We start from the raw sequence: 15755 nt of genomic DNA, 5'->3' as shown, positions 1-15755 counted from the left end.
GGGAGAGGCCATGGGCACTCCCCCTCTGAAGCCAACATGTGATTCATGTTCTTTGAGGCTCTTTTACATTTCCCAACTTCCGAAAGCTGGGAGCTTCAAGCACCTAAGTTTGAGAATGGAAGAAAAGTGAAATACCCAGTGGCACCTGCCGTCCTGCGCATCCCGGAGTTGGGAATTCTTTTTTTTTCCTTCTGAGGCAATTGGGATTAAGGGACTTGCCCAGAGTCACACAGCCAAGATGTGTTATATGTCTGAGGCCAGATTTGACCTCAAGTCCTCCTGATCTCAAGATCGGCGCTCTCTCCACGGCCCCACCCAGGAGCCCCGATTCTGGGAATTCCGAGAGCCACATCCCTGCTTGGTCTTGCAGCCGGCCAGGAGCCACAAGGAACACAAAGCGACTGTGAAAGCCAACTTAGTGGTGGCTGAGACGAGGCGCCAGCACTTCATGGAACCGGGGCTGTGTAGGAACCGGATTGTCAGAACCCACTGCACAGAGATGAAGTGGTTCCAGGGAGACTCTGTGGGGAGGGTTCATCTTTGGTCTTGCTGCGCTTTTTTACAAGCTGGTGGATAAATAAAACTGGGGCGCTGGTTACTCATAGTGCCTGACAGTGAGAGAACAAGCCGATGTCAGAGAGAAGAAACAGCCAAATCCCTCAAAGGTACCTTGGGGAATGTAGGAGCCATTCTGGCTCCAGAAGAGCCCACTCACTGCTTCCTAAAAATCAGAATTATCCAAAAAGGGGATGAGGCTCCTCTAGAGAGCGTCGCCTCCCTGTGACGGGAGGTATTCCGGTGAAGGCCGAATGACCATTTGTCAGGGATCATGTGGTCAGAAAGCTGAAGCCGACAAGGACCAAAAGGCCATTTAGACCAATTGCTTTCAAGGTCACAGATAGTGAAACGCCAACAGGATCTCTTCTAATATGGATGCTGGTGGGGGGGGGGTACTCAGGAGCAGCAGGAATTAGGGGGGCAGATCATTTCCACGCCCCAGATTCTGGGAGCCATCGAGTTTACTCACACAGCATGATTTATGGGACATATACTCACTCTCAAAAGTTTTCGCCCACCCCCCCACTGCTCCTATCTCCTTTAAAGACAGGGAAAGGACCCATGATAGGGAACTCACAGAGAAGGAAAGTCCATTCACAATACAGGTTGGTGCTATCTCTGCAATTATCATTTCAGCTCTTCCAGGCTAAATAACCTTCATACAGCCAGGTTGTGTCTGAGGTGAGACTTCTCTACCCACTCCTCTGCACTACCTTATCTGAAGTGCTCGGGATTTCCTCATCGGATTAATTCCTTGAAGTTCAGTAATCCAGGATCTCTTTTAAAAGTCCAGTAACTTGGGGGATTGTCAGAGAAAGTAAGTAATTAACATTTATCTGGAATTAGAGTAGAAGGGATTGGGGCCTTGGATAGCAAGGACCAAGGAAGGATAAGTTTTGTTGCAGAAGGAGAAGGTCTCGGCCCCAGACTGCGATGGAAGCATCTCCTGGGCCTGGAGCTTGTTGGCAGGATGAGAAGCAAAGGGTTGTGAGTATGGTGAAGTCAAGTCAAGGGAGAAGCTGCAGAAAGCAGACCCACTCCTGGAGCTGGAGAGCAAAGTCCACTGTTGTGGGAGGAGCTGGTCCCCTAGCCCTCTTTGGGGCTCAGTTTCCTGATCTGTAAAACAAGCAAGAACAGGAATAGGACTTTGGCTTAGATATTTGCATGGAATGAAATTAAATTAGAAACAAGATTAGAAATCTGGCCCATGAAGGGCCCCCGAAGCCAGAGAGTCGTGATCGATTGCCTCATTTTACCGAAGAGGAAGCCATAGTGACGTCCAAGATGGTAAAATATCCTGTTACAGTACAGCAGAAAGACGATGGGCCTGGAGTCAAGAAATCCTGAGTTCAGATATGGTCCCAGATGTTTAATAACTATGTGACCCTGGGAGAGTCTGTCGGCCTCAGTTTCCAAATCTATAAAATGAAAATAATACTAGCACCAATTTCCCAGGGTTGTTGTGAATATAAAGAGACAATATTTGTAAAGAACCTAGCAACACTTAAAAGTTTCATAGAAATAACCATTATAATAATAGTAATCGTTTTTATTATTGCTATTTATCTTTCAAATTTGATCTCCTAAGCTATAAAATGGGCGCGAGATGATTTGTATAACCTGCCTCTCCAAATGCAATAGGAATGAGAGAGATTATCAATAGTCCACTTTAAAATCCAACATTCCTGGATGTAGACAAGCAGGGAAGACACTTGATTTTAGTTTGGTTTAGGACAAGCTCTACCTTTGAGAAGATAAAGGAGTCCAAATTAGAGATGGACCCCAGGTGAGACCATGGGGAGCACTAATCAATGGCTGCATTTCTTCAGAAGCATCAGTTCCCCTTCCATTCCACGATTTGCCTTCTCTTCTTTCCAGGTTATTTTCACTTCATGAATTACAAAGAGTGCACTTCATATCCCCAGAGTATTTCTTATGCTTTCCCCAGGCACCAAGATCGTTACTTATGGCTCTCTCCCAATTCTTCTTACAATGGCCTCCAGGGAATCATCAAAAAAAAGAAGAATGGATTTGATGGCAAAAACCTGGGATCAGATCCCCATGCTGTCCCTTAGGAGCTGGGTCATTTTGTTTTCCTGGGAGATGGGAGAAAAAAAAAAAAAAAAAAAAAAAAAAGAAGGGTGGAAGGAGGAAATGAGACCTAGAGTCCTTGGATAGATTTGAAGCTTAACTTGGACTTGGGGCTAAAAAAATTATATTTTTATTTTCATTAATCTTTCATTTCTTCTGTATTTTGTTTCATGCATTTAAATACATTCTCTTTGGAAGGGGTCACGCTAAAAATGGAAACCACGATGGAGGAAAAAAATTGTCAGGAACCTGTGAATTAAATGTTCTTGAAAATCTCTTCCAGTTCTAAGTCTTACAATTCTAGAAATGGCTTTTGGTAAAGCAGTGACTGCCTTCTCTCCTCTCCAGGTCTTTGACTTCCCTGGTTAATATGCTGCCCACCTTCCTCTCAGCTGGTTGACCCCATTAATAAGTGAACTCCTAATGGACTCTGTGACCACCCATCTTCATCTAATAGAAAAGGAGTCTTGAAGAACAGAAAACCTGTAAGACCTAATAGGTGCATCTCCAGGGAACCTCAGAAACTAGGACAGAAGGTGAGAAAAGGCAGTCTGGGAAGGTCTCCCCAGCCCCCCAGTTTCAGTTTTAGTTTTTTGTGCACCCAAGACAAGGTAGGATCAAATGTAAACTCCTTAAGAAGAGGGATTGTTTTATGTTTGATTCTGTATTCTCATTACCTTGTCCAGTGCTTGACATGTAAGTGCTAAATTAATCTTCAAAATGGCGTTCATTGTGCTAGTCTTCTCCAGCCGGCCGTTTTCTTCTCTAACACAAGATTTCACACCCATTGAAAACTTGGAAGAGATTTCAGAGAAGATTCATTTTCCTGAAATCAGATCTGGTCTCAGATACTTACTAGCTGTGTGACCCACCCTGTTTGCCTCCATTTCCTCATCTGTAAAATGAGCAGGAGGAAATGGCAAATCACTCCACCATCTTAGCCAAGAAAACCCCCAATGGGGTCACGAAGAGTCAGACATGACTGAATAACAACAATAACATCCAGGGATGGGGAATTGAGGGAATGAGGTTCTGGGAGTGGCCAGCACTCCCAGATTTGAACAATGATACCTGGGGAATCGGAATCACTGGGCTAGGGCAGGTATGGTGTTAATCATGGAGAAATAAGTTCAGTTAAATGATCGTCTGAAGTCCAATTTGTCCAGCTGAGCTGGAAATGAGAGTGTTCTCTGTATAGTGCTCATCCAATCCCTCCTTGCAGACCTCACATGAGGATGAACCCCCTCCCTCCCTCCCAAGAAGTCCACTCCACTTTGGTTCACTTCTAAATAAACATTCAGAAGGTTTTTCCAACACCAGGCCTTAATTCACCTCCATAACACCTACCTGTTATTCCCAATTCAGACCTCTGGGAGTTCAAAGAAAGGATCAAGTTCCTCTTTCAAGCTCTAGCTATTCAAATCCTTAAAGACAATGATCTCGGGCCCCTTCTCCCCTCCCCACAACCTTCTTTTTTCCAGGCTAAACATCTGTACTTCCTTCCACTGACCTTCCTAAGTCAGAGATCTCAATATTCTTTGCCATCCTGGCTGTGCTCTCTGGATACTCGCCAATTTATCACAAAATAAATTGATTTATCAAAAATAAATACTGGCCTTCAACTGAAAGTGCAGTGTTGCGGTATTAAAAACACGAGCACTTTTGAAACATCTCTCTCCATGCCTGAAATTTCCCAGAACTCTGTTCCTCTGGGACCTGAAGGCTTTTTTCGTCTTTCAGAATTATGTTCCCTGCATCGAACATAGAATCTTCCACACAATACTAGGCGCTTAATAAATATTTTCTTGAGTATTTAACAAACCAGCTTATCTGCCAGTCCCTGGCCCTTTGCCTCAACCCTGATTGGGACTGGGCCAGAATTTCTTTGTTAAGGCTTTTCCTCAACTTTCCCAGCCCTTCCGAAGAAGACTGGGGAAGGAGTGAGTTTAAGCCTGCATGAACAAAGGGCTCTTGGCTGGTTAATGGATGACCTTGGATTGGTTAAAGAAACCTTCATCTTGCCCAAATCTACCAAGGCGTGCCAGGGCCAATCTTGAGTCATTTCATCGAGCATTTATTAAGCTCTTGCTGTTTGCTAGGTGCTCTGTTGGGTGCTGAGTATAGACACAAGAAAAAGAAACATTTCCTGCTTTATATTCCTCTGGGAAGAATAATAGGCACAGCCACAAGGTAAACCTATATATATGTATGTGTTTATGTCTATATCTATGCTTGATATATATAGTGAATATAAGCATAAGTGCATGTATATATATATATATGTATATATATATATATAGTTTATATGGTATACATATATACATGTGTATATATATATATATATGAAAATATGTATAATACATGATATATATACATATATTGATAAATACAAAGTAATTGATGGGGAGGGACAACAGGAACATTAATGATTCCTGGGATCAAGAAATGCTTCATTGGGGGCAGCTAGTTGGCACAGTGGACAGAGCACCAGCCCTGAAGTCAGGAGGACCTGAGTTCAAATCCAGTCTCAGACACTTAACACTTCCTAACTGTGTGACTTTGGGCAAGTCACTTAAGCCCAATTGCCTCAGAAAAATAAAAAAAAAGCTTCATGGGGGAAGTGAGCTTGAACTGAATCTTGAAAAGAGCAAGGAGCTCCAAGGGCACAGGTAAGGAGGGAGAACTCTGGTCCAGGAGAATTGGAAGGTTATTCCCCTTGAGCAGGACCTCAGAGGTGTTAGGGTGAGAAAAAGGAACTGTCCTCTGGAAAGATCGGGTTTGAAACCCTTCTCTGTGCTGAGTGAACACAGGCAGATGAATCAGTCCTTCTGATTCTACTTTATGGGATGATTATGGGAGTCAGAAGATATAATGTAGATAAGACCACTGAGGATTACTTTCTAGCATACAGTAAGTCTTTAATTCATGCTTTGCAGCCATCTATCTGCCCATTCTTACATTCACTGAATGAAGCTTCTCCTTTTAGAGAAGAAGAGATCTAGAGAGGGAGAGGTCATAATTCCTCAAAAGTCACCCTGGTGGTGAGTCCCGTGATTTCACTGAGCCTCAGTTTCCCCATCTTTGGATAGCCCGGGTCCCTCTGTCCTCTGCTGCCATTACCTGTGAAATGAGCAGCTTGAATCAGTCACCTGGGAAGGCATTCCTTCCCTGCTTTATGGTTGAGACTCTGTTCTGAGGACTCTCTGTTCAGCTCTCTTTCCATTAATCCTTCCCGACTGTCTCGGAAGCCCTCATGCCCTCGTCTCTCTAAAATTACTTCCCAGTCCTGGGCTTCTGGCGAAGTAATCCTACCCTGTATATCACAATAATCTTTTCTATTCCACAAGAAGGCTGAGCTTCTGCTACTGTAATTAAAGGATAAGCCTTGGCCTAACACTCATGTCATCATTCCCTTCCCACCAGCCCGGCGTCTTCTAACTTCTTTGCCTGCTTCCAACTCGATAAGAGTCCTCCAAGCCTCTCACTCCATTGGCTTAAAATCCACCTTATAACCTTCTGGAGATAATGACTGTTGGACTCTAAGCCGTAGCTCCACTTGAGAACATTATCTTAGCCAATCCCTTTGGTTTATCGTTGACTTTTCCCAAGTAGAGGGGCAGAGCTAATAATTTCTTTCTTAAAAAATAGTTTAATTCATGCTTTCTGTTTCTCATACCACCATAATATCTCATGCCCTTCCCCATCTCATATAACAAATGGTATTCTTATTAAAAAGGAAAACAAATTGGGGGCACGTTGGTGGTGCAATGGGTAGAGCACCAGCCCTTGTAATGCCGGAGAAACTGAGCAAGAGAGAGATTAGAGAACAATTTAATAATTTATTTAAAAGGGAGAGATTTACTGGGACCAGATGGATCCATGGTTTGGTCCCAGAGCTGAATGAGACTATCCTCTCAAAGAATCCAGCCCTGAATGTCAGATACAAGATTCTTTCACAGGGTAATAAGAACAATGACATAATGGGGGAGGTAGCTGGATGGGGATGTCCATAATAGGGGAGGCATCTAGGATGGCATAATGGAAGGTACAGAAGAGGCTCCTGATATTCTAATGTCTAAAATGGATAAAGATCTCTATCCCATCAAACATTAAAAGGGAATAAGTATAGCCAGAGGTCTAAGATATAAGACCTTTATCCTGTCAAACATTAAGAGGGAATGGTTATAACCTGAGGCAGAGTCACTAAATAGGACATTTAGGGAAACTGGGTCAGGACATTAAAAGAGAACTGTGGCACAACTCCCTGAAGTCAGTAGGACCTGAGTTCAACTCTGGCCTCAGACACTTAACACTTTCTGGCTGTGTGATCCTGGGCAAGTCACTTAACCCCAACTGCCTCAGGTTAAAAAAAAGGAAAACAAATCAAAGCAATGTAGCAAAACAACAAAAAAGTCTTCAGACTTGAACCCAATGTTCTTCCCACCCATGGACTTCCCACCTTTAGGAAGGGGTGAGTTTGAACTATTTTCTCATATCTCTTCATCCAAGACAGGCTTGATCTTATAATTCTGTCATATTCACTTTTGTTTTTTGTATGTCATTGTTCTTTCCATTTACATTATTGTAGTCACGTGTATATTGTTTCCTTGAATCCATTGACTTCCCTCTGCATCAATTCATGTAGCTCGTTTGCTGCTTCTCCGCATTCGTTATATGTTATACACGTCCTTCTTATAGCACAGTAATATTCCCTTACATCCGAGGACCACAATTTGTTTAGCCATTCACCAATTGCCCTCTTTGTTATCAAAAAAAAGTGCTGCTGTAAATCTTTTGGTATAAATGAGGATTTTCTTTGTAACTTCCTTGGGATCTAAGCCTCTGGTTCAAAAAATATGAACATCTTTGTTTCGTTATTTGAGTAATTCCAAGTGGATTTTGAATCCGCTCCACCAAAAATGCATTGGTATCCCATCCCTTCACACCTTCTCCAACACTGAGTATTGCCAGTTTTCCTTATCTTTGTAACATTGTAGAATGTGTGGTAAAATCTCAGGAGTTATTTTAATTTGCCTTTTTCTTCTAAGTAGTGATTTAGAGCGTTCCTTCATATGGTTGTGAAAACTTTGCATTTTTTCTTTTGAGCACTCTGTTTAAATCCTTTCTTTTTATCTTTTGGGGAATTTGTAATGCTCTGAAGAATTCTCAGCTGCTTAGGAGAAATATTGGAGCCAGCTCAAATTGTCTGGAGGAAGCCAATTGTTAAATTTTCTTTCTGAGCATTGACAACTATAAAAATGACAAGATATGAATCGGGGCTTCATTTGTTATTTTGTTGATCGTCTAAATTTCAGAAAATAATGGGGGAAATTGTTAATACTATAGATTAAACTTAAAAGTATATGTCCATACACTTTTCAGAGGAGAGCTTGGTGTTAAATATTTATCAATACATGACTGCCCGGTAGGCATCTATAATAAAAGCACTGCAGGTTAGCTCTTCATTTCTATGGTAAGAAGTAGGATCAAAGGGACTCAATAAAGACAAATTATGTCTATTTTATATGTGGAAATGTAAACTGCATTTCTAAGATTGTCATTAGTAATGGGAGAGTCCAAAAGGAAAATTGGGATAGAGTTGAGGATGACGTGATTATAAAAAGCAAAACTGTGTTAAAAAGGTAAAAACAGTCATTATTCTATACGAATGCCAAGTGAGAGCAAGAATTAACAGAGAGGAATTAGATGGGAGAGGATGTTTACTAGTTCTGAAATCCTATTCATCTTGGGGATGAATTAAAGAGGAAAATCTGATACATACACATACACCTAGAAGGGGATAGGATCCTCCAAAATTTATAAAGAAATGAAGGGGAAAGGAATGGAATAAGGTAGAAAGATTTCTACGAAGAAGGGTGTGTAGATTAATGGGACTGGAATAAGATGTTTAAATTAATGGGAAAGGGATACAGAGGGAGGGAAAGGGCTGAGGGGAAAATATGGGAGGAATTCTTGCTGGGGGAGGTTAGGTAATAGCAAGGTAGAAGTAAAGTAGATGAATTACTAGAAATGGAAAACAAGAGATAATACACATATAAGTATGCATATATTGTGTGTGTGTATGTATGTAGATATATGTGTGTATATGTATATATGTGTGTGTGTATATATAAGATATATATGTAAATACACATATATTTGTGTTTAATTGTAGCCTGCTTGTGGAAGATGGGAAGAAAGGGGAAAAAAAATAAAAAGCACACAGCAGAGAACCTACAAGGAAGCAAAGAAAAGATGGACCGCTCTAAATCCAATGTTTTATTATCATGTACACTTTCTTGAAATGGAAATTTATTGTTACATATTTTGATTCCTCTCATATGTTCTGCTGTGCACGTGACAATGTTTTTTTTTTCTTTTTCTATTTTGTTTTCTTTCTTTTTTTCTATTTAAGTTTTAAATTAAAAAAAAAAGATCTACAAGTGCATCTAGATGGCACAGTGGATGGAGCACTGGCCCTGGAATCAGAAGGACCTGAATTTAAATCTAGTCTCAGGCACTTATTAGTTGTGTGTCCCTGGACAAATCACTTAATTCAATTGCCTCCAAAAAAAAAGAAATAAGAGAATCAGAGATCACAGAGTCAAACTATTTCAAGTGCTTTATTTTCTAGGCAAGAACTATGGCCCGGAGAGTTTACTCCATATCTGGCTTGTGGTAAATGTCCCTATCTTCCTGTGGATCCATCGGTGCTTTGCGCAGGTGCACACAAAGAGTGAGTAGCAGAGTCGGGATTCCATTCCCTGACTCTAAAGCTTCTCTGCTTTTCATTGTTATCCTCAAGCTCAAGCCCTAACAAAGAACTCGGTGCTGATGGAGATCTTGGAGGGCTTCCAGTTAACTTGGTGGAGAAGTCAGAAAGATCCCACTTCAGTCTCAGACTCCTACTAGCCTGGGCAAGCCGTTTCACCTCTGCCTTAATTTACTCACCTGTCAAATGCTTTTTGTGGTGAGAATGAAGTGAGATGGTAACCATAGTCTGACATACACTAGGTGCTCTATAAATGCTATTTAATCTGGTCTTCTGCCATCCCAGAGGGATTCTGCCCAATCTTCTGGAGCCTAGGGAAGAAGTGCCAGGGGCTGAGAGGAGTGGACCCCAGAAGGCCCTTTTAACAAGCCACCAAAGAGCAGGGTCCATGTCCCATCAACGCTGGGAATGGCCTGCTTCCCCAGCAGCCTCTCCTCAGGGAGACGGTAGAAATCTAGGGTCTACAGGGCATGAAAACAGTCTTAGAGACAGCATTAGGCGACCTCCGAGCCCCACTTTCCATCCAAAGTTCTTATAACTCATCGCCAGGCCCATTCTTGGATGCTTAGGATGTACCGACGATTTCATCCATGCAGAGACTCTAAAGAGTGTGTGACTCAGAGCAGGAAAATACTTATTGCTTTAATGGATTGATTAACACTCTCCATGGCTGCAGATGTCAGACCCTTTTATTCCTGTCTTGGATTTCCATTCCCTTTCCCCATAAATTCCTCACGGCCGAGTCACAGAACTGCATCTCAGAAACTCCCATTTACTTCCTCCCGGCCTCAGGGGGGACAGGCTGCTCTCTCTCCTCCCTGGGACCGGCACGCTGCTTAGCTCTTCAGAGAAGACTTTCACGCCTTCCCAAGATGGAAGGAGGCTGGACTCCCTGGGGCCCGGGGCCCAGCTGCCAGACACACTTCTATATTTGGTATTGATCACTGCATGCAGGATTCAGCCCAGATCACTGCTGAGCCGGCTGCTAGAGCTGGAGTTGCTTTTCCACAGACCCCAAGGAACTCATGTCAAAAATGCCTTCCAAGAAGTAGCTGGAAATTTGCACTTGGGATGGTGGCAGTCAACCAAGGAGGACCCAAATCCATGCTGGGAAAATCCTGGGATGGACCACAGGGTCATGAAAAGGAACCCGACCCCTTCATTTCAGAGAGGAAAAACAGCCCCTTCAAGAAGGAAATCTTGGCCCAGATCACATGTTTAGGAAGGAGCAGAAGCAAAACTAGAGAAATATCTCTATTATCTCTATCTATTTATCAAGCCACCGAATTATTCCACTTCCCCACGGGTATCAGGGGCGCGTTAGCTAGGTGATGCCGTAGTGGATAGAGTGCTGGGCCTAGAGTCAAGAACACTCCTCTTCCCGAGTTCAAATCTGGGACATTTACTAGCTATGTGACCCCGGGCGACTCATCTTACCTTGTTTGCCTCAGTTTCCTCATCTGTAAAGTTAGCTGGAGAACATGACAAATCACTCCAGTACCCTTGGCAAGAAGATCCCAAATAGGATCGTGGAAAGTTAGACATGACTGAAACAAGTGAACAACAACCTGGTAGGTATCACAATAGCACCTGCCACCTAGAGTTGATCTGAAGTGAGATAAAGTAAGAAAAATGTTCTGCAAATTTTAAAATATTATACTAATTTTATCCATTAGACATAATTTTTTTTGTTTTTACACCTCTTATTTTTTCTTTTTTTTTAAATTAAATCTTTTTATTTTTAAAACATAAGCATGGATAATTTTTCAACCTTGCAAAACCTTGTGTTCCAATTTTCCCTATCCTCCCCCACCCTCTTCTCTAGATGGTAATATACCTCTTATTTTTGCTTTGGCAAATACTCACTGATTATTACGATAAATATAATGAGCTGGGGACAAGTGACAGCTTCATAGATCTCTGACCCTTTACAAGACCAACAGCTTCATCTATAAAAGAGGTACAATATTCTGTACCTGCCTGAAGCCAAGGAGCTGAATCAGATCGAGTCTTGTGAATGGTTCAAATTCTGGACCTTTTTATTCTATGCTCCAAGGCCCACTCACACTTGGCAGCCATCAGCTTAGAGGTCTCAGGTTTTACTTATGGAGGATTTTCTTTATAAAAACTAAAGGGACTCCAGCCAATTCAAGACTCATTTAGAATTGGCCTTTGACTATTTAGAAGAACCAAGAAACGTGTTTCTTCTGCAGAGGGCTTTTCTTTTTCCCACATTCCCCCGTCATTGCACTGGAATGGTACAAATGTATGACTGCTGAGATAGGAGTGATATAAATACAAAGATGAAATGAGTCACATCTTTTATGAAAAGAATATTTTTTTCTTCCCAGAGCAAATCTGCCAGCTGTGTGCACTATTCCCCAAATCTCATCTTCTTTTCTCTCCTTTCCTCTTTTTTCCTTCTCTCTTCCTTTTTTCCTTTCTCTCTTATGATCTGGGACATTAGGTTACACAGCTTGAAAGCCATTAACAAACTAGCAGGGTGAAATCATTTTTTCCTGTTTTGACCTCATTTTCATCATCTATAAAAATAAGGGGATTGACATCAGTATTTCTCAAACTGGGTTTTCAAAATCCAAATATCTAAATAGTTATTAAATGGTGTGGATCATTTGACCCAGTGAAACCACTACTAGGTATATGCCCCCCCCAAAAAAATCAAAGAAAGAAGAAAAGGTTCTGTATGTACTAAAATATTTATAGCAGCTTTTTTGGGATAACAAAAAATTGGAAACAGAGAGCCTGCCCACCAATTAGGGAATTCCTGGTGGAATGCTATTGTGCTACAGAAAATCAAGATGGTTTCAGAACAACTGGGAAGATTTGTATGAACTGATGCAGAATGAAGTGAGTAGAGCCAGAAGAACAATGTATAAAGTTGTAGTGATTTTATAAAGAAAGTCAACTTTGAAAGACTTGGGAATTCTTATCATCATAGTGACAACTATGATTTCAAATTCATGATGAAAGTTGTTGTGAGAGAGGAGAAGGGAGAAAAGAGACAGAGAGAGGGGGAATAGAAGAAAGAGAGGGAAAGAGAAGGAGGAGGAGACGGGAAGGGAGAAGGGAAAGGGTACAAGCAATGGGGAGGAGGAGGAACACAGAGTACAGATAAGAGATTTTTTTTTTTGGACATGGGCAATGTAGAAATTTGTTTTCCTTGACTATTCATGTTTTATAAGGGGGTTTTGTTCTTGAAGTGAAAGAGAAGGAGGACAAGACAGAAGGAAGATCTCTTCTTGGAAAAAAAAAATTTAAATAAAGCAAAACCAAAAAATCCAGGAATCTTCAGAGCCTAAGTTGTGCACAGATGAAGACAGTGGCATTGGGGAATAAGCACACCCCTGAAGAGCTGTCTCCTTAACTATCTGTGACAGTCAGCCACAATTTTTATAAAAGTATAAATTAGTCAGACAGCAGTAGGCTCAGCCTGGCAGTCTCAGTTTATTTTTCACTTTCAAGTGCCAAGCTACTAAACCAGTTCTATATACTTTCCCACATTCTAACATACTTATGAGTCATATCATTGATATAAAAACCATTAAAGGGTGTTGAACTCTTTGATAAGTTACATCCCAATTAGTGCCAGTTATGAATCTCATGATGGAGATGCATTATTGGAACTCTTGCTTTGTATTTCCTTTAGGCAGAAAATAATGACCATATTTTAAGTAACTTTCACTCTGAATAGTGTGATTTGAATATAGCCCTCACTTTCAAGATTCATTATTGATACAATCAGGACCGATCTGTATTAACTGAGATGAATGTAACTATTATTAGGTCCAACTCTTTATGACCCCATTTGGGGAATGGTTGACTAGTGTCCTTCTCCAGCTCACTTAACAGATGAGGAAACTGAGGCAAAAAGGGTGAAGTTATTTGCCCAGGGTCACACAGCTAGGAAGTGTCTGAGGCTGGATCTGAACTCAGGAAGATGAGTCTTCCTGATTGTAGCCCTAATACTCTGTGAACTATGGTTCTATTTAGCTGTAACTTATTCAATCTTAATCATCAGGTTTTCAGCTGATTTTTCAGCTAGTTAGGGGGAAAACAAAGTGTAAAATCATTAAGATATTAAGAAAAAAACATCAATGAACAGAAATCAGTTCAAACCATGGATGTAATTGATTTTTTTTTTCTAAACCAGTAAGTCATCATCATCTAGCATGCCATATGATGTAGAATTTCTCTATCCTGTACATTTATTTATTTTTTATTTTTTAAGTTGGGGGTCTTAAATTTTGGGTTTTTTTTAAACTGGAAATGTTTTTTTGTCCCAATGTTCATTTGGGATGATAGAGTAAAACTAGGAAGTTTAAAAATATTAAAGGGAGAAAAAGTAGTAAAAACTTTTATAGATCATGATAAAGTATCTACAACCCAAATGCCAATTCCATAAAAATACAAATATCTGACGAGTTTGATGATAATGGATTTAATAATAATAATAATAATGAGTTTAATAATGATAACTAACATTCATATAGCACTTTAAGGTATACAAAGGGCTTTATCATTTGAACCTCAAAACCCTTCAATATAACTGCTATTATTGTCTCCTTTTCACAGATAAAGAAGGGACTTAATTATTTAGGTCACACAGATAGTTTGTGCCATAGAAAGAATCAGAACTCAAGTGTTCCCAGATGTAACAAAGGTAACTGGTCAGTGAAGCCCTGGTCTGGGGATTGTGTGCAAGGGCTTTTGCCACTGCCATTCCGTATGGAGAGTTGGGTGAGCATGTGTTGGGATGCACAGGATGACATGAGATGGAAAACTGAAGATCAGGAAATAATTGCCTTTTTGGAATGGATACAGAGTGAAGAGATCAGAACCAGAAGAGATCAGGAAAAAAGAACACTTTATGCTATTAATATTATAAAAATGAAACTTTTTGAAGACTTTTATAAACTGATGAAGAATGAAATGAGTAGAACCAGAGGAGCAGTTTATATAACAACAACACTGCAAAAACAAATAGCTTGGAGGATATTGGAGATTGATGATGAAACATGCAGTCCATTAAGGAGATGTGCCAGATTTAGGGGGCATAATAAAACATGGATTTTTTACATACAACACTTGAGGAAATTTGCTTCATTTGACTATGCCCATTTGTTACAAGAAATGTCTTTTTCTTTTCTTTTCTTTTTTTAATGGGATGGGAGTAAGGAATAAAAATAGATTTCAAGGTTTGTTTTTGTTTTTGTTTCTAAACACAGTGATGGGAGTAGGGTACTACAAATATGATATGTTGCATGTCTTTTCGGGGAAGGTCACTGTAATATTAGATTTACTTTGTTACAAGAAATCTCTCCCAAAGCAGAAGTAATCTGTAAATGTTTGTAATATATAACTGAAATCCATCAAACTTTGAAATTGTTTTCTTTTTTTTTTTTTTTTATAAATAAGATTCCAAAGACTCAATTCTCTTTCCTGACTGTGATTGAGATAAGATGCTTTAAACTTCCAGGTGGGGAGGAAAATGATATCAGTGGACTGTTCTCCCCACCTGGCCCTATGTGAAGATGGAGTGAATGGTTTTTTTTGGTTTGTTTGTTTTTTCCTGCTTTTATATGAATTAGTGCTGGAGATGATATGGACCAGGTTCCAGCTTTCAAAGGTTGGAAAAGCTACCAGAGATCTAGAAACTGGAGTCCACATTCTAGTTTGTCAGTGTCTGAGTCTAGTTGTGAGAAGTGACCTTTGACATCCAGTCCAGCAGTGAACCAATATGGTAGCCAAGGTGCTTCATCAATAGGGCAACTTATTCATTGACTATGCCATGTAGGGAAATAAATTTGACCAGGCAATTATTCATGGAAATCACTTTAAATTTGAGTCCATTTTCCCCCTAAGTATTGAGATAATACAGGGAAGAGTTTGCCTTCAGTTCAGGAAAGATGTGTTTCTACTTCTGTCCTTGCTGTATCTTTAGTACCTTTCTCTTGTATTAGCTAATTGATGGTAGTTGCTTATTGATGATCTCTAAGTGATATTCACTGGTTAAATTGATAATGGAGTCCTACTCGATGGTGCCTTTGATACTGAGGAGATAATAAGTAGCATTGGCAAATTATATTAAGGCACTGATCACTGATGTTTGGTATTTGGGGAAATAGAATGGAAGGAGGTCAAGGCACAGGTAGTTCTTAGCTTCCAGGGAGATATAACCAACCATTTATTTATTAATTTTGTGATTTACTAATTTTTGTTTCATTTATTAATTTATTTAGTAATTTATTAATACACGTTTGTAGGAAGAATAATACCAGTCTCATTACACTGACTGCAAGTTTAGTGACTACAT

This window comes from Sarcophilus harrisii, chromosome 2, assembly GCF_902635505.1.
Source record: "Sarcophilus harrisii chromosome 2, mSarHar1.11, whole genome shotgun sequence".
In the NCBI taxonomy this organism is placed as follows: domain Eukaryota; kingdom Metazoa; phylum Chordata; class Mammalia; order Dasyuromorphia; family Dasyuridae; genus Sarcophilus; species Sarcophilus harrisii.
The sequence above is the reverse complement of the archived record's forward strand: the minus strand, read 5'-3'. Positions refer to the sequence as shown.